The sequence below is a fragment of the Nicotiana sylvestris genome, chromosome 2 (genome assembly GCF_000393655.2).
Source record: "Nicotiana sylvestris chromosome 2, ASM39365v2, whole genome shotgun sequence".
In the NCBI taxonomy this organism is placed as follows: Eukaryota; Viridiplantae; Streptophyta; class Magnoliopsida; order Solanales; family Solanaceae; genus Nicotiana; species Nicotiana sylvestris.
In genome coordinates this window covers 144,354,182-144,373,318 of record NC_091058.1, presented here as the reverse complement: position 1 = coordinate 144,373,318, position 19,137 = coordinate 144,354,182, and the positions used below count along the sequence as shown (strand labels likewise).

At 36.3% G+C, this 19,137-nt stretch overlaps 1 long non-coding RNA gene across 1 annotated transcript; it reads right to left on the bottom strand.

Moving 5' to 3' along the window:
* Positions 1–15,492: 15,492 nt before the first annotated feature.
* On the bottom strand, positions 15,493–16,793 carry LOC104235743 (uncharacterized). The gene is made up of 2 exons (XR_011405129.1): positions 16,390–16,793; positions 15,493–15,847 (listed from the first exon to the last, which is right to left on the bottom strand). It is a non-coding gene; the product is annotated as an uncharacterized lncRNA (long non-coding RNA).
* Between the last annotated feature and the right edge of the window lie 2,344 nt (positions 16,794–19,137).

Below are 19,137 nucleotides of genomic sequence, written 5' to 3'. Positions count from 1 at the left end.
ATATAAATTTAACTAAGGGAACGACCTCTCGCCTTGAAACCAACAAAAATTTTAAGGCTTGCCTACCCAAATATGGTCGGCCTAAACATGCTCCTAGCGATTATGAAAGAAAAGTAAAAATTAAGCTAAAATAGAGATATTCCATGATTATGTTCAATCTTCAGTTCATTTGTGAATTCACCCTCCCTGGCCCAACAATCAGTCAAACAACTTCAACAAAGACCAAACAAGTAACCAGTAACAATCAAAGACATGAAACGAAGAAAGAGCTAATTAATTAGACTGAAAAGAAAGAAAGGAACAGAAAATTGATCCAAGCTCATTAGTCCGCCAGCTATAATTATAAGACATGGATAGTACACTATCATTTCAAACAATAAAAGCTCATTAATATTAGCTAATCCAATTTCATGACTTCTGACCATGCAAATTTAGAAAATAGCCAACCTTCTGCCATATTCGGTTGTAATTTCCATATCCAAAGGCAAAGCAACCATATAATGAGTTACTAGACCATTACAGAACTTTTGTGTGTATGTATGTATATATATACATATATATATGCAATGTTTGCTCCTTCCGATTCCTTAATCAACTAAACTCATGTAACACGGCCTAAACTTTACCAATTTAGTATTAAGTCATCACAACTAAAATAAGGTAAGGGAATCATGTTTGAGAACTCATGTAGGCAACGGCTAAGGAAGTTAATGAAGTCAAATTATTATCCAAAATTAGATTCTAATGAGGAAAAGAAACCAATAAAGAAACAAGGTACCACAGTAGATACTAATGTCGAACATAGAAAGCCTTAAACTCAAATTAGACGCAGACACTCTAAGCAAAACATGAAACAAAAGAATTCTTGAACTTCAAAACCAATTAAAATTTTTATGCCCCAATTCTAAACAACTCTCATTATGTTTTTCACAAGATTAAGACAAAGATAGGGGAGGAACCTGGAACAACAAATACAGCGATGAGAATCTGAGGCGACACAGAACCGCCGATCGAAACCCAAAATGCTCGGACTCAAACTCCCTGGTTTGAACACCAGAAATCAAAATTGAAAGAAGTACCAGAAATTTTCGTATACTTTTTTTGATTTTTGTCTTCTCTGACTTTTGAGATAAAAACAAGGAAATAGAAAGAAACAAAAATTTTGGGATCAAACTTTCGTCAAATATTAGATGAACAGAAGACCTCTAAAGCCTAAGACCAAACCCTTATTTTTTTTCCTACTTTTCTCGAAATTTCTTCTCTGAAAACCCCCCTTACAACCAAAAATGAGCCTATTATATATATATATATATATATATATATATATATATATATATATATATATCCCACAATCTTCTCCCTTGCTCTCCAAGAAAATGTGTGGGCCTCCAAAAGATTCCGAAAATCCCATTTTTCTAACAAAAAATAGAAAAATGAAAGGCCTTGGATCAAAACTTTAATCCAACGGCTCCCATTTTTCTACTATTTATCAAAGGGCTTTGGATTCGTTTCAACAAAAATAAAAGAGTGAAAAAAACACATGAATCAGATAAGGAATCAAGTGGTTTGTACGGGTAGGTGACGTGGAAGAAGGAGAAGATATGAGAGGGGGGACCAACGAGTGAACTCGCCGGGTTTGTGAGTTCCGGCGAGTTTGAGAGTGGAGGAGATGCGGCAGAAGAGTGGGAGATGGGGCGCCGTTTGGTTAGTCTTTAGGGTTAAGGATTTGGGTTATAACTAGGTTTATATATGATGTGTAGAATTGATGTGGGTCGTTGGATTAAAGGAATGAAGGGTGTATATTAAAAGGTGTAAATGGGGCGGGTTAGTGGGTTGGCCGACGGATCAGACAAGTTGGGCTAAGGGGTGTTGGAATTGAGTGGAAGATCTGGATTGGGCCTTATGAAATTCTTGTTGAACCAAAACAGAAAACAATAAAACGAAAATAAAAATAAAAATCCTACAAACATATTAACTAATCTTAGTTAATTAAATAAACTATTAAAACTATTTTTATTATTATACTTTTTTTTAATATTTTCAAACATTATATTAAAATAAAATTAAGAAAGAGTAGATTAAAAGTCATGGTAAAGCTAAATTAGTATCACTATAGAATTGTTGATGATCTTATACTAAAATGAAAAATATAATAAGATGAGAAATATTATAAATAAAACTATCCTTGTGTTTTGGACTTTATATTCTAAAATTTAAAATAAGAGTAGATTAGGACCTAATTAGAATAATTCAAGTAAATATATTAAAAAACTAAAGATACCAAACTAACTTTAACAGTGCGCGAGTCAAAAATTACGTGCTTACAGCTGCCCATCTTTGCTGTCGAATCTAAGCTCTGTATTATACCCTGCAAAGATACCTCGAAACTAGGAATGAGAATCCTAGAATGCGCGCCTGCATCTGGAAGGCTGACTCAAGTAAGGTACTCACAGTGATGTCCCATGTTCTCTACCAACCCTGCCAACTGTGATCTCAATGACTGAAGTGTAGCTCGAACCCCAACCCTTTCTGCTGCATGGGCCTCCTCTGCCTGGGTAAATCGATCCATCAACTATCTAAGCAATATCTGTGAGGTGGCCTCCTCGTCAAATACTCTTATAACATGTCGGGGCAATGGCCTGCTAACCCCCTACTGAGTAGACTGTATCCATATGAAGTGCTCATGGGTATACCTAGGTGAATGTAGGTCAGCTGCTAAAGTATCCCTACCCATTTTCATTGCATGACGCCAAGAGGTCTGGATGTCGACCTCCCTGTGAGGCATAGTGTCAAATTCCCTAATGAAGTCACGAGAATCAGGAATGTAGGGGACTTCTTGCCGCCTTCCTAACTGACGCATCACTCTAGCAGGGGTATATGGTCTAGTACACCAAAGTCCAATCAGTACCAAGAAGTCTTGCACGCGAGATCCCGCTAAGATCACATCCAAATCAATCCAAAGGTATGACCACAAAATCTTCTCTTCAGTCAAGGATCCTAAGTAATCAACCCAAGCCTGAACTCCGAGTGGTAAGGCAAACTTATCGAACGTCATTCTATGCTCGATGCACTTCACTCGATCTCTCAGACAACGGTCAATCACATCTTTCTCAAACATGATGGCGAGATGTAAGTGTTCCATCATCCACAGCTGCAGCAACAAGTTGTTTCCCTCAAAGAACCTCTCGCCTTCTCGAATCCTGGTCAAATCACGATAGATCTCTGCTAAAATTGTCGGAACCAAGGTGACCTTACTACTGTGTTTATCATGGAAAAGTACAAAGGCTATTGACCCCAGACGTGTGCTAATATGTCTACCCTCCAAAGGGAATACCATGAGACCCAACAATGCAATAGCGAAAACCATAGGACGCCTTTTCCTCCAAGAATCATATGATATGAAAAATTCATCTACAAAGGTCTTATACCCAGTAGGACGAGCAAACCTATCGAATAAAAAGTCCAAAGGTACCCAAGATTGATCTAGACATCCCATATAGTTTTACCAACTTCACTAACCCTCTTAAAAATATTAAAAAGATTTATGAAGCTCAAAAAGGTTTTCATTTAGAAAGTGAAAAAAATTTGTGTTCAAAAGGAAATAATTCAAAGTCGCCACCTGACATTGGTTTCGTGCGCCAGGTCACCGTTTTTTTTGTTTTAAAAATAATTTTTCCTTTTGAAATACTCTGGACTCTAAAACTAAGTCTGCACCAGAGATTTAGGTAAGGGGGTTCATTTAACTCGGGGAGAAGGTGTTAGGCACTCCCCAAGTCCCGTAACTAGTACGGTTGCATACTCGATCTAGTTGGCTTTTAAAATATTCAAGTTGAGGTAAAATCACGGGAAAGAAAAATAAGCACGCGAGGCTCGAGGTCGTCCCCACTTAATAGAAAAAAAAATGAAAAATAAAAAAAAATTATGAGTTCTACTATCGATCTCCAAGTATAAATGCTTCGAGGCATACCACGGAATAAAATATATACAAATCTTTCGAGACATTCCCCGGATAAATTTAACTAAGGGAACGACCTCTCGCCTTGAAACCAACGAAAATCCTAAGGCTTGCCTACCCAAATGTGGTTGGCCTAAACATGCTCCTAGCGATTATGAAAGAAAAGTAAAAATTAAGTTAAAATAGAGATATTCCATGATCATGTTCAATCTTCAGTTCATTTGTGATTTCACCCTCCCTGGCCCATCAATCAGTCAAACAACTTCAACAAAGACCAAACGAGTAAAACAATAACAATCAAAGACATGAAACGAAGAAAGAGCTAATTAATTAGACAAAGAAAGAAAGGAACAGAAAACTGATCCAAGCTCATTAGTCCGCCATCTATAATTATAAGACATGGATAGTATACTATCATGTCAAACAATAAAAACTCATTAATATTAGCTAATCCAATTTCATGACTTCTGACCATGCAAATTTAGAAAATAGTCAACCTCCTGCCATCTTCGGTTGTAATTTCAATATCCAAAGGCAAAGCAACCATATAATGAGTTATTAGACCATTACAACACTTTTGTGTATATATACACACACATATATATATATGCAATGTCTGCTCCTTCCGATTCCTTAATCAACTAAACTCATGTAACACTGCCTAAACTTTACCAATTTAGTATTAAGTTATCACAACTAAAATAAGGTAAGGGAATCATGTTTATGAACTCATGTAGGCAACGACTAAGGAAGTAAATGAAGTCAAATTATTACCCTAAATTAGATTCTAATAAGGAAAAGAAACCAATAAAGAAACAAGATACCATAGCAGATACTAATGTCGAACATTAAACTCAAATTAGACGTAGACACTCTAAGCAAACAGGGAACAAAAGAATTCTTGAACTTCAAAACCAAATAAAAAAAATTTATTCCCATTTTAAAACAACTCTCATTATGATTTTCACAATAATTCAAATTAAGACAAAGATAGGGAAGGGACCTGGAACAGCAAATACAGCGATGAGAATCTGAGGCGACACAGAACCGCAGATCGGAACCCAAAATGATCGGACTCAAACTTCCTGGTTTGAACACCAGAAATCGAAATTGAAAGAAGTAACAGAAATTTTCGTATACTTTTTTTTTTATTTTTGTTTTCTCTGACTTTTGAAATAAAAACAAGGAAATAGAAAGAAACAAAAATTTTGGGATCAAACTTTCGTCAAATATCAGATGAACAGAAGACCTCTAAAGCCTAAGACCAAACCCTAATTTTTTTTTCTACTTTTCTCGAAATTTCTTCTCTGAAAACCCCCCTTACAACCAAAAATGAGCCTATTATATATAGATCCCAGAATCTTCTCCCTTGCTCTCCAAGAAAACGTGTGGGCCTCCAAAAGATTCCGAAAATCCCATTTTTCTATTAAAAATCAGAAAAATGGAAGGCCTTGGATCAAAACTTTAATCCAATGGCTACCATTTTTCTAATATTTACCAAAGGGCTTCGGATTCGTTTCAACAAAAACAAAAGAGTGAAAAAAACGCGTGAATCAGTTAAGGAATCATGAGGTTTGTACGGGTAGGTGATGTGGAAGAAGGAGAAGATAAGAGAGGGAGGACCATGGAGGGACCAACGAGTGAACTCGCCAGGTTTGTGAGTTACGACGAGTTTGAGAGTGGAAGAGATGCGACAGAAGAGTGGGAGATGGGGGGCGTCATTTGGTTAGTCTTTAGGGTTAGGGATTTGGGTTATAACTAGGTTTATATATGATGTGTAGAATTGATGTGGGTTGTTAGATTAAAGGGATGAAGGGTGTAGATTAAAAGGTATAAATGAGGTGGGTTAGTGGGTTGGCCGGCAGGTCAGGCAAGTTGGGCTAAGGAGTTTGGAACTGAGTGGAAGATCTCGATTGGGCCTTATGAAATTCTTGTTGAACCAAAACATAAAAAAACAAAAATAAAAATGAAATCCTACAAACATATTAATTAATCTTAGTTAATTAAATAAAGTATTAAAGCTATTTTTATTATTATACTTTTTTTTATATTTTCAAACATTATATTAAAATAAAAGTAAGAAAGAGTAGATTAAAAGTCATGGTAAAGCTAAATTAATATCACTATAGAATGTTGATGATTTTATACTAAAATGAAAAATATAATAAGATGAGAAATATTATAAACAAAACTATCCTTGTGTTTTTGACTTTATATTCTAAAATTTAAAATAAGAGTAGATTAGAATCTAATTAAATAATTCAAGTAAATATATTAAAATACTAAAGATACCAAACTAACTTTAACAGTGCGCGAGTCAAAAATTACGCGCTTACACAAGCCTCACAAACTTTGTCTTCCTTTAACTTGATGTTAGGCAACCCTATAACCAGGTCCTTGGAGACTAATTTGTTGAGTTGACTCAGACTTGCATGTCCAAGTCTCGTGTGTCAAAAGAGGGGATCATTGTCCAACACACTTAAGCAAGTGAGTTTATTTTTTGAAAGTGAGGACAGATGAACAATATATATATATATATATATATATATATATATATATATATATATATATATATATATATATATATATATTGTTCACTCTTTTCCTACAAAATAATCTTGTCAGTGGTAAGATTTATCACAAAACATTTGGTAAAGATGAATACTACCAAGTTACCTCTATCACACAATTGTGATACACTGATTAGACTGTATTTTAGGCCATCTATCAAGTAGACATTCTCAATAGAGTGAGTATCAGTCTTACCTACCTTTCCAACCCCAATAATCTCACCTTTCTTCCCATTTCCAAAAGGAGACATTACCTTTTTTTGAGGTCTTCAAGTGAAAGGAATTGGTTCTTGCTTCCTGTCATATGCTTTGAGCAGCCACTATTCATGTACCATATTTGGCTGCTCCCCTTCACTTGGACCTGCAAAGGCAAATTAGGGGTTAGTCTTAGGAACCCAAACTAGTTTGTGTCCCTTTCTATAGGCAAAAGAGTGAAGCAAATTCTTTTAAGCCCAACCTAGCAGTCTATTTTTCCCTTGAACAATTTTTTTAATCTTTTAACTATACTTTTCTTTTGCAGTGCATTCACTTTTATAGTGACCAGTTTTACCACAGTGTGTACAAATTTTATTCTCAAGAAGTGTGAGGTACTTGTTTTTGGGATCCCACTTAAGTGCAGTGGTCCCGTAGCCAAGTCCTCTCTTGTTGCTACTATGATGTTCATGTAGCCATGAAAGTGCATCGGAGGACTTTTTCCATTTACAGGTTCTGTCTCGCTCGTGCTTGACCTTCCTTAGATCCTCCTTTAAGACTCTTATCTGGTCATCTCTTTTGTACAACTCATCTTTCATTTTTTCTACATTTTCTTCTAAAGTAAGTTGTGTGTGATCAGCTTTCTTTTTACCTGTTCCAAATTTCAATTTTAGATTTTTAGATCTAAGCTCTAGGACAGTGGTGTCAAGTTCATAAACCTGGTTCTTCAATATAGCATTTTCGCTTTCACTTTCACTAGCCCTAAGTTCCAGATTTTTGCACTTAGCTTTCAAAATCACACATTCCTTAGACAATTATTCCTTTTCACTGTTTACATCCTCAGATTCATCAATGAAGTCTAGAAGTAACTCAGATAGCCTTTCTTTAGACAAAAATTTAATCTTGTCTTTGAGATGAATTACACTTACCTCAGATTCCTCATCAGATTCTCCAATGGCCATAAGTTCTTGTTCATCTCCATCTTCATCATCTGAGATTTCTCCCCAAGCTGTAACCATAGCCTTTGTTGATCTTTTGTTCTTCTTGGGTTGAACTTACTCCTTCTTCTTGTTTCTTCGTTCAGCTCTTTTCTTCTTCCATTTAATTTCCCATTGAGGGCAGTTTTTGATGTAGTGATCAGTCTTCCCACACTTGTAACACCCCTCATTGGTTTGCTTTTCAGGAACCCTTGGTTTGTTGTAGCTTCCACTTCTTGAAGGACCCTTTCCTCTCATTAGGTACTTATTAAAGTCTTTTGTGATCATGGCCATTTCATTATCTTCTAGTTCAGAACCATCCGTGATTCTGAGTGCTAGGCTCCTTTTCTTCTTGGGTACATCTATCTTTATGTTTTTCCTTCTAAGTTCATAAACAGTGAGATTTCGAATTAGCTCATCCAACTTAAGAGTAGAAATATTCTTTGATTCCTAAATGGCAGTGATTTTGCTCTTCCAAGTGACTGGCAGAACCCTTGTCAAAATTTTCTCAACTCTGACTTCTTCAGGAATTATCCTTTCAAGAGACTTAATTTCATTTGTTAGTGTGGTGAACCTTGTATACATCTGTTGGATGGTTTCCCCTTCCTTCATGGTGAAATTCTCATATTAAGAATATAGTAGTGTTCATCTTGACCTCTTCACTTGAGGTGTTCCTTCATAAGCCACTTGCAAAAGGGTCCCACATTTCTTTAGCAGTGGTACAACTTTGAATTCTTCTATACTCGTCTGGACTAAGTCTACACACAAGCCATTTCTTGGCCTTAGCATTTTTCTCCCATTTCCTCAAGTCCTCAGCAGTGCAGTTAGCTCTTGTTTTTGGCACATCTACTTCTTCAGCATTTTTCTTCACGGTAGCCAGGGGACCATCGGTGACAATGTCCTATAGCTCATAGTCCTCTCCTATGATGTGGTCTCTCATTTTGTTTTTCTACCATGAGTAGTACTAGTCATTGAAGAGTGGTGTACTAGCAGTGGATTGTCATTCCCAATTTTCAGGTGGTGCACTCGTCTTGATCTTCTCCTAAGGTGTTAGTCTCTTCAAGGATAACATGCTCTGATATGAATTGATGTTTTAACTTTAATACCACACAATTGGGGAGGGGCAGATTTTTGTGGTGTCCAATTTTTCGCTTAAACTGATTATAGAAGGACCTGGTTCGTAAGTATTCCTTAACCTATTATTGCTGAAATAGTAAACGCGAAAAGTAAAGAACACAAGTATTTTACATGGAAAATACCTGGCTCAAAAGGTGAAAAAACCACGACCTACTTCTCAGTAGGATTTTCCCAAACTCTCCACTAAATCATTGAGCCAAAAACTATATTTACATAACACTTTTGTAAACCTAGGATTAACTCTAATCCTATCGTGGTAAACATCCTCTAACTATTGCGACAACTTCAAGTTAACTCTAGCTTGAATACTCTGAGTACCTATTACAATTGCCTCTAGATAAAGCTGAAAGGTAAAATATGAAAACACTTACTACAATTGAACTAGAATAAAAGACAGACACTTGGAACTGGTTCTTCTATCTGGTTCATGTAGCTTCAGGTTTGCACACTTGAATCATACACAAATTGCTTGCGAAATGTCTTGCTATTTTGCTCTCAACTCAGATTAACTTTTGCTTTTGTACGTAACCTGTAAAGTGAGAACATCCTGCGATTTATAAAGTTATTAGAGTAGAAAATAACTAGAGTTCTAATGCTACTCTTCCTTGGTGGAAGAGTTCTAGTTGATCTCAACTTCTAAATCCCCACTTATCTTGGATAGTGTTCTCTTTGAGTAAGGAGTCCTTCTCTTTATCAATTATGCAACCTTTTCGATCAGGAGATATCAATTATACCAAGTTAAGCTTATCTCCTTCACGTGCATCCCACATGCTCGAATCTGCCAGTGTCTATGCACACAAGGGATTGACTTGGTTCATGCCTGAGCTTCCTTTGTCAATCTTTAAAGCAAACCTTCACTTGGGCTAACAAGTGAATCATAAGTGGGTATTTAATGGAAATGAAAGATACTTGGAATTTCTTGGGAAGATGAAAAATATTTTGAAGAAGGTGGGGGTTGGGGGTATGTTTATACATAGCACATATAATTGATACGTTATGCAGTCAATTATTATGGCTGCAAATACTGAGTATAGCGCATATATCACATGCGATATATCTTAACGGGGTAACTCGCCGTTAAGGTATAACGCATTTAGATGCGTTATACATAATATGGTACTCAATACCCTTTTACATCCAGTTTTGTCTCTTGAGTCAAAATATATAATATTTTGGTTCTGGACTCCCCTTTCGCATGTCCCCTCCCACTAGTACGTGTTTAATCTATATTTGTTGTCATGTTGCACGTATATATTCGTTGTTCAGGTTTAATTACGCGGGTTTTCTATCATAGCTTTGTCACTACCTTGTCGAGGTTAGGCTCGACACCTTACGAAGTACATTGGGTCGGTTGTATTCATACTACACTCTACCCTTTTTGTGTAGATTTTAGTACTGGTCCCAGCTGTCCATGAGGTGCATCAACTCGGATTAGCTTATTTGGAGACTCGAGGTAGATCTGCTGGCATTCACAGACCTTGATATCCCCTTCCTCTTTCCTTATTTATTGTTCATTTCATTCGAGGAAGATGTATTTATTCAGACTCTATTTGTAGAACTTCTAGAAGATCGTATACTTGTGACTCCAGATCTGGGTGGTACTTAGATAATTGAGTTATTATGCTACTTCGTACTTTATTTTAGTTTCATTTTTGTTTAATTGGTTAAATTGTTCGAAGTGTTTAAAATTGGCAAAAACTTACTCTAACTTTGGCTTGCCTAGCGAGTGAAATATTAGGCGTCATCACGGTCCCGAAGGTGGGAATTCCGGGTCGTAATATTCTCGCACATACTCCCTCTGTTTCATTAGATGAAGTATTTTCCTTTTTTAGTCTGTTCCAAAATAAATGAAAGAACGTTGAATATTGAATATTAAAAACCTAGTAGAATTATACACACAAAAGCCAAAATCTCACTATATCATCGGGTTCTGCTTAAAAGGGTTAAATGTCGAGAAGGAAAATTATTTATTTGAAATCTTTGAATAATCTCTAGATTTTTTGGAAAATTTTATTTTGGGTCTCATACAACTGACACTAGTTGTATGAGGCAACTTTTTTGTCTCACAGTTTTGTGGACCCAGATTTCTGTGAACCCAAAAGTATAAGATTGGGGTCCACAAATTTGTGAGACAAAGAGCCTCGTACAACTAGTGTAAGTTGTATGAGACACAAAATAAAACTTTTTATATTTCTCCATAAATCATCATACCTAAAAATAGCTAATAGCACCCCTATTAGTAATAGTACGAAACTTGCTTTAGCTCAAAACAAGAAAACATATTCTTATATGAATTTGACTATAAATCCTATTTACACATAAAATAAATAAACTAATAAATATCAAATCCTAATCTTTAGATTTTTCATTACAACTTTAAATTAATTTTCCAATAAATATTTTTGGTATTCTTGATAATAAGTGTTCTAATATTTACTGTTGGTACAAAGTCAAAGTTTATCTGAAGGAATAATGTGATCCATAATATTAGTATTTGTTTAGGATGTTTGGATACCCTTTATAAGAAAAATATTTAGTAACCTTGCTTTAATTAATAATTTTTTTTCTAAACTACTCTTTGTCTTTCAGTAAACATCTTACTTAACTTAATACTCCACTAATTGAAACATTAATGATAGTTTCGAACAAATTATTCCGTCAAAACGACTAATATTGAAAATGAGACATTAGTATAAAGATTTTCAGGTTGAGACATCAATACAGTAAATTAAGTCATTTCGTACAGGTCTATAGTATTACTCTTTATATTTTATTTCTCAAAAATGCAACGGTTCGATAATATGATAACATTCAAATAAAGAATAAACAATATATAGAGCCCGTTTGGATGAGCTTATTTGTAAAAAATTGCACGGGGCGCCCTATTTGGTCGCCTCCATTTAACCTATACTCATTTTTAAAAAAAGTTTTAATTTGTACCCACTTTTTAAATAATCTCAGTCACATTTCTCCGCCTCCTTCTCCTCCTTCGTTTTCTTCTTCTTCTTCCTCTTCTTCTTCTTCTTCTTCTTCTTCTTTCTTCTGCTGTTGTTGGTGATGCTATGAAACTTCAGTTCATGGGATGATTGCCATAAATATGTTTATCAGATTATTTAAAAATAAATTATAAATAATTACGTAAGTTAGTAGACAATAATTTGTGAATATTTCCACGTACGTAAGTTAGTAGACAATGATAATTCTGTTCTTAATTTATGATTTAGATACTATTGGCAATCTGATTATTTTATAGTAGTAATCACTATGAAAGAATAAGGTGATTATTTATCTAGTATGTTCGAAAGATTTTTCAAAAACTTCAGCTTATATAGTGCTGAAGTTTTTACAAATGAACTAAATAACTTCAGCATCTTCTGCTGAAGTTTTTGAAAAAGCTTTATGACAAAACTAATGAATCCAGGACAAAAAAAACTTCAGCTATTTTAGTGCTGAAGTTTTTACAAATGTTGCTGAAGTTTTTGAAAAAGTTTATCCAGGACAAAAAAACTTCAGCGTATTGCTTTTGCTACTTCAGGCCCTTTTACTAGAATGCTGAAGTTTTGCGTGATTGCCTTTGCTACTTCAGCCCCGTATGTTGAAGTTACGCGAAAAAGTAGGTACGCTTACAATTTTTTTTGCAAAGCGGGCACAAGTTAAAACGTGACCCAAAAAGCAGGTATAGATACTAATCCCCGACTTATTTTAAGTGATTTTTAAGCCAATATAGCTTTTAAGCTATAAGTTAGAAATTTGGCTTTTGGCTTATTTTTGTCATTTTAGCTTAAAAACAAGAGTTTAAAAATTATTTTTTACTTTATCCAAACACTACAAAATAATATAAAAATTATTTTGACTTAAAAGTACTTAAAATAAGTTATTCCAAACGGGCTCTACGAAAGTTCATAGACATCTAGAAGATCAATGCACCTTTGATTTAGACGCTTAACTCTTTGTGATTAATGAGGAAACTAGAATGAAACAAACAATTTGCAAAGGTTGCATCATCACTCTAATTTTTGTGATAAGATCCCTCTAGTAGCTGTCCCTCAAACAGACCCTCTTCCATGTGATTCTTACGCCAAAAGGACCCTATACTGCTTTGCTCATCATCCGTACTTTTTTGAAATTCTACCTACGTTTTAAAATAACAAAAGAATTAAATACTAGAAACACTAATACTAGCATATCTTATAATAGGCTTTTAGTACACAAACAAACAAAATAATATAGAATCTCATCGCTTATCTTTTCTTCAGGCTTTTGATTAATTTGGATTTAACACCCTTGCATTATTTGGTTGAGTGGTGGTAGTGGAGCTTTGGCATTACGAAAGCATTTGCATTAATTAATAATTAAAGATACCGCACAAAAGTTCCCCTTTTGCTCGTCGTAAATTATGACATTTTTCCAACAAATGCCAAACATAATCTCATTCAACTTCAAGAACTAGCAGAAGTTAAGGTGTCCAAGACTAATGTAGTGGGACGATAATTCACTTCATCAACCGATTTGGAACATTCTAATACTCCCTACACACTCAGAAAATGATATCTAGATATAACATGAGGGTGCAAGATTGGACAAACTTAGAACAAAAATTGATTTGATCTGATACAACATAAAGCAAAATAGATTTTAAACCTAACTCAACTTAAAAAACCAGCTCATCATCAAGTGCAAATCAACCAACATGAGAGAAGGTAGAAGACAATAACCTGTGAGGAATAGACTAATAAAAAATTAAGGAGATTAAACAGGGATCAGGGGTCAGGTGCTGTGCTGATGGAAAAAGGTGGGGAAAAGAAAAGTGAAACTGTACTGAAAGTAAAGAGCGTCAAAAGGACAAAAACAAACAAATCATTACGGATGACGGAGCCACTAGAACATGTGTTAAGTGGTGGGGAAAGTAGTGTTCGGTGGAACAGAAGAATAAAGAATATGTACATGAAAAAATATGTCATTCTCATTCTGCAGAGAAATTAGGTCAGGAGTAGAAAAGTGGTAACGGAACTATTTATAAACTTTAGGGATGTTAAGCAGATATTTAAACAATTTATAAATATATATATTTTGAAAGTAGCTTAAAGGTTCAAAAGGTAATTACAGAAAACAAATATTTTATGATCACATAAAAGGAGTAGAAAAAATTAAAGATAATCAGGTATTCCGATATCGACTTCATTAGATGCTGATATAATATAACATACTTGGTTGATGAGCTATATAAGGAAGAGTGTTAAAACGAACACTTATAGCTCTTTTCATGGTGGCTGTTAATTTGTAACATATTAGGTAACATCTGATTATGGAATATGATTGCAGAATATTATCATTGACTGCAAATTTATGAATAAAGTTGAAAGCACACTTGAATTATTTTATGGCGATAAGTTAGTAGTCTTGTATTCCAATAACAACAGGAGTTCGGTAAAAGTCAAAGCACATTGACATAAAATTTCTGGTTGTTAAAGAAAGAGTTCAGAGTGGGTAGGTGTTTATAGAGCATATTGATACAAACTTCACGGTTGTGGATCCACTTACTAAGGGACTACCACCAATGGATTTCATGAGCATATTGCTCGTATGAGTGTCTATGTCATTTGAGGATATTCAGTTTTAGTGGGAGTTTGTATCCTCTTAAATGTTTTTTATGGACAAAAATTGATTTCAGTTTAAGGTTTCAGGTAATGATTTCAGTTTAAGGGTATTTGAGGTTATTTCGGCAGAAATAAAATATTCAATTTATTTTACACTCTTGACTTATTTTTCATTGGATCAGTTGGAAATAGGCATCCTTGGGTCACATTGCATGTAATTTTCATGCTACACATCCATACTTGATCTATATCATTTGATTATATTGGTATTCATGATCAAGGAAGGTTTAATTACGATAAATGTAACAAATGCCGCCTTGGTTTAGTTACGATATATGTACAATTTTCATGCTACACATCCAATATTAGCATGATTGATGGACGGGATTGTTCGGAGGTACTTTGGTTTATGATAGCAAATATGTTTGAGCTGATAAGGTGACATACAATTATACAGTTATATGTACATATATTATGCGTCGTCTAAGTGGGAGACTGTAAGAGTTTATGGACTTGCACATATATTTTGTATTAAGAATAATTATATGTTGGTTGTTATCGTTAAAATGTTAACCCCAAATAAAAGTGATCTATTAAGGTTTAAATTTAAATAGATTTATAAGACATCTCCTAAAGTATGAGGTCTTATTGTGTAGATACCCGAATGTAACTTCTATTTTAATGATGGACTAAATTAGAATTACATAAATATGTGCAACTATAAATGGGTTATGGTCCCCAAATCAGACGTAAGGTTCTTTTCTAATATCTCATCGGTGGAAAAGAAAGAGTTGTCTTATGTGCAATTTTTACGTCTTGATTTAGAAGACCACTGACCGCAAGACAAGCAGCTTCATTCGTTTCTGGATTCAGGTAAGCTTCCGCATCTAATATTTATTTTTGATGATTTGACATGATAGGTACCGTATTCATCTTAAAGTATTTTTGACTCTAACAGTACGTTCCCCAAAAAAAAGTTTATTTAAAATTCTTTAACAATAGTAATTTTTAATTTATCCTAAATGATATTTAAGATATAAATTTTATGGCTATTTTTGGTATGTCCAAAAGTCGATGAAGTTATGTACCATGGAATTATACAAATTTCATCGGTATTTACAAATCAGAAGAAATGGAATTTGGTTGAAACACAACTCAATATATACACTCTGCTATACATAATACACCACCGAGGCCAGCTCTTAGATCAGTAGTACTTCCCTAATATAAAGGTAATCCCAATACCATACGAATAGGCTTAGGAGGCGAAGGTGGCGGCTGCGGCGGTTTCTGCACCTCTACGACAACATTTCCCTGTCGGGGAGGCTGACATGGACATGGCAATGCTATGAATTTCGGAATTTGATCGCCTGGCATCAACACTGCAGGCATGCTTTGGCTTTGGTTCTGCTTTTCACTCTGTAAAACAGGGAATGAACAAAGTTTTAGCCATAAGTTTTATGACAGAACAGTTGATTGTCGGTGACCGTGTCTAGTTGGATCAATAAGTTACCCTAATTAAAATAACATGTTTATTAATCCTAAAATAAAGAGTTCGACTAGGGTTGAAGACTAGCTCATTCGGAGAAAAAATTGATAAAGTGAATTAAAGTAGGTAAATGTTATGAGTTGGAGTCTCCTTATTGGATAAACAAAAAAAAATTCTTGAATTTGAGACGTGTAAGATTTGTTCCAAAAATTTGTGAAATTTATGTTTTTCTCTTTTTTATTTTTCGAAAAAACTGAAGAATTTCCTTTAGCAAGCGCGGACACTATTTTTTTTGAAGTTGAAAAATAAAAAGAAGAATATTTGAAGTTAAGATTGAAAAATAGAAAGTATTTGGATGTTTGGACATGAAGTTGAAGTTATGTGCGTGCAATAGGAATTAAATATTCGATTTTTTTTGAAATTGATCCTAAACTAATTTCCTTCTTTTCCATCCAAATGCAGGAGATCTTACCATGTGGTGGGTGTGTTTAGGTTTCAAGGATGCATCAGGATCATCGCCGGCTTCGAGGTCGGATAAAGATCGACGACGGAGCGAACGAATTTTGTCCCAGTGATAGCAGCAAGAAAAGACGCCACTCAAGCTGAAAATGACGAGCAAAAGAAGAGCAGTGCCAAGAGGAAATCCTAGAGATGGCCGAGATGATGACTCCGCAACATGGGGCGGTGTATAATACTGAGGACTCTCCATCTTTCGTTCTGCGACAACAACAATAACAACTTGATGAAGTACTACTCACTCCTCCCCGCATCCAATGCACAAGGAAGAATAGCAAAAATGATGTAGTATATATATTCAGCTTAAATTAACAATAGGAATGCTGTTGAAAGTGCACGTGGATTTTGGTTGAATCGTGACACCAACTACTGAGAAAGGGGTGAGGGGTAAGAACTAATTTATAGACAAGGTAGAGACCTAAAAGTGCGTACGTGTAAAGGTACATTTGCTGTCCGGGCCGAGGTACGGAAGGAAAAGTTGGTGGGGGCCTACTTGCTTAGGTGCCGAGCATGATCCCTCTCTGCATATTAAACGAATGCATTATGCATTCGTTAATTATTTGGGAGGGAATAAATCATAAAATTTAAAGCATCCAACGTAGGTTTGGAGTTGTTTGGCTAAAAAGATATCGAAACCTTTTTGAACAAATCAATCAAAAGAAGCTGAAGGGGTAAATCTTAGTCAGACATAATAAATTCCAGATCAAAGAGCTAATAGTATGGATTGCACATAGGACACAAGAAAAAAATGTAAATGAACTTATTGGAACTCAACATTGCATCTCCTATCGATCGATGGGGGGATAAATTTACATGTTCTTCTGTAGATTACTTCTTTTCTATCAAGAATACAAGAAGGGAGCCTTGGAGAGAGAAAGGGGGAGCAGCCCCCTCTAATCGAAGGTTTTCCCTTACTATATATAGTCAAGGCATCCTTGCCTTTTGCTTGGTCTGACGCCCGCCTACCTCCAATGTGTCTTGGTCATCCCTTTAGGCGTTGCTCCTTCCGACTAGACGGATGTCGGGAAAAGGGTGCAGAGTGGGCTATGTTATCTTTCACTACACGGTCTCTAAGGCGAGATGTTGATCAGTTCGGTCATGAGGTCAGATTTTGACCAATACAGTTAGTCCCTGCATCTGTCGGGGTCGCCCTCTGTCGGGCTCGGCAGACGGATCATGATCGCTACGAAGTCGAGCGAAATCTGACTTCTGACTTCTCATTCCTTAGTTACATTACTTGGGTTTTTAGGCAGGATGACGGCGTTCTTTCGATACTCAAGGACCGTTGCGGCGGTTTCGGAACCGAAACGTCGTTTGGCATCAAAGCGCCATTTCGTGGTTACCGCCATTATGACACACGTTCCTGGGGAACTGAAACGTTTCATGCCCTATCAGATTCGTTTAGCGGCTCTTGGGTTTCGTGCTCGAGGGATTTATGTCTGTTATAAATAGAGGGAGCTTATCATTTGATTGACACACTTCTTTGCCTTTTGCTTGAGAGAATTTTGCAGATATATTTTCTCTCTGACACTCCAAGTTTTCGTTTGCCTTTAATTAACCGAAAATCTTCATCCTTTCTTTCTGTTATCTTTTTGCCGCCTCATCTATACAAAATGGCTGGTGATTCCTCTCGCGCCGATCTTCCCACAACAATTCCAGCACCAGAAAGTGGTGCTAAGGTCATCGGAGGGGTAGATGCGGTAGAAGACGAGGAGGTCTCGTCGATAGTCGAGATTTTGCCTCTCCCTGGGAGAGAATTGGCCGATTTCAGCAGTCGTGCCGGGGCGGAGCCAGAGCCTGTCCCTTCTATTCTGAGAGAAGTAGACATTGCAGAGTTGAAAACCAGGTGGGGGATCCCCGCCTACGTCGACATGTGACCGGTGGAAGGAACCGATATTGTTCACTTTGACTGTCTTGGGTACTATGTATTTTATGCCTACCCCTTCCTGATTGGATACACGCTTCCTCTCCCTCTCCTGGTGGTAGACTTCTGCCACTTTTATGAGGTATGCCCCGCTCAACTTTCGTCGTACCTGTACAAGTTTTTCCTTATGTTGATCAAGTTTGCGGAACTCGTCGATCGTGAGATCACTTTGGACCATCTGCTCAGTATCTTTGCCCCTCAACTCATCCACGACACGACGCTTCACATGCGTCCTTGGGGGTCGAAGAGCCTGGTGGTAAAAATGGACGACTGGACCAACCGCCATTTTTATGAGAATTATTTCTATGTGCGGACTGAGCACATTGTAGCGGATCCGACGGATTCCCTGAGAAATGAAACTTTGGACGTAAGTCTCATGCTTCTAGTCGGAGATATATCCGACTGTTTTTGTTATACTACTAAACTTTGTCATTTCTTTGCAACCGAGAAATTGCCGTCTTCCCCTGTCGAAAATATCTGTGAGTGGGTGAGCTCTATTCTCCCTCATACGGCGGGGGTTCGCACATGGGCAACCTTTTATGACAAGTATGGGCGCAGGCTTCTTTCTGGTAAGATGTCGTTTCTATTCGTCGTTTTTCTCTTTTCTCTCTTTATATTTAATTCCTTACGTGCTATTTGTCGATGTCAGGGAGGGTGATAAGAGTGAGGGCTCCTCCATTGGCTTTCCATCAGCTGGCCTCATCTACTTACCCTATCACGGTACCCATCGCCCGACCTTCATCGAGGGCTGCTTCGGTTGAGTCCGCGACCTTGGTTACT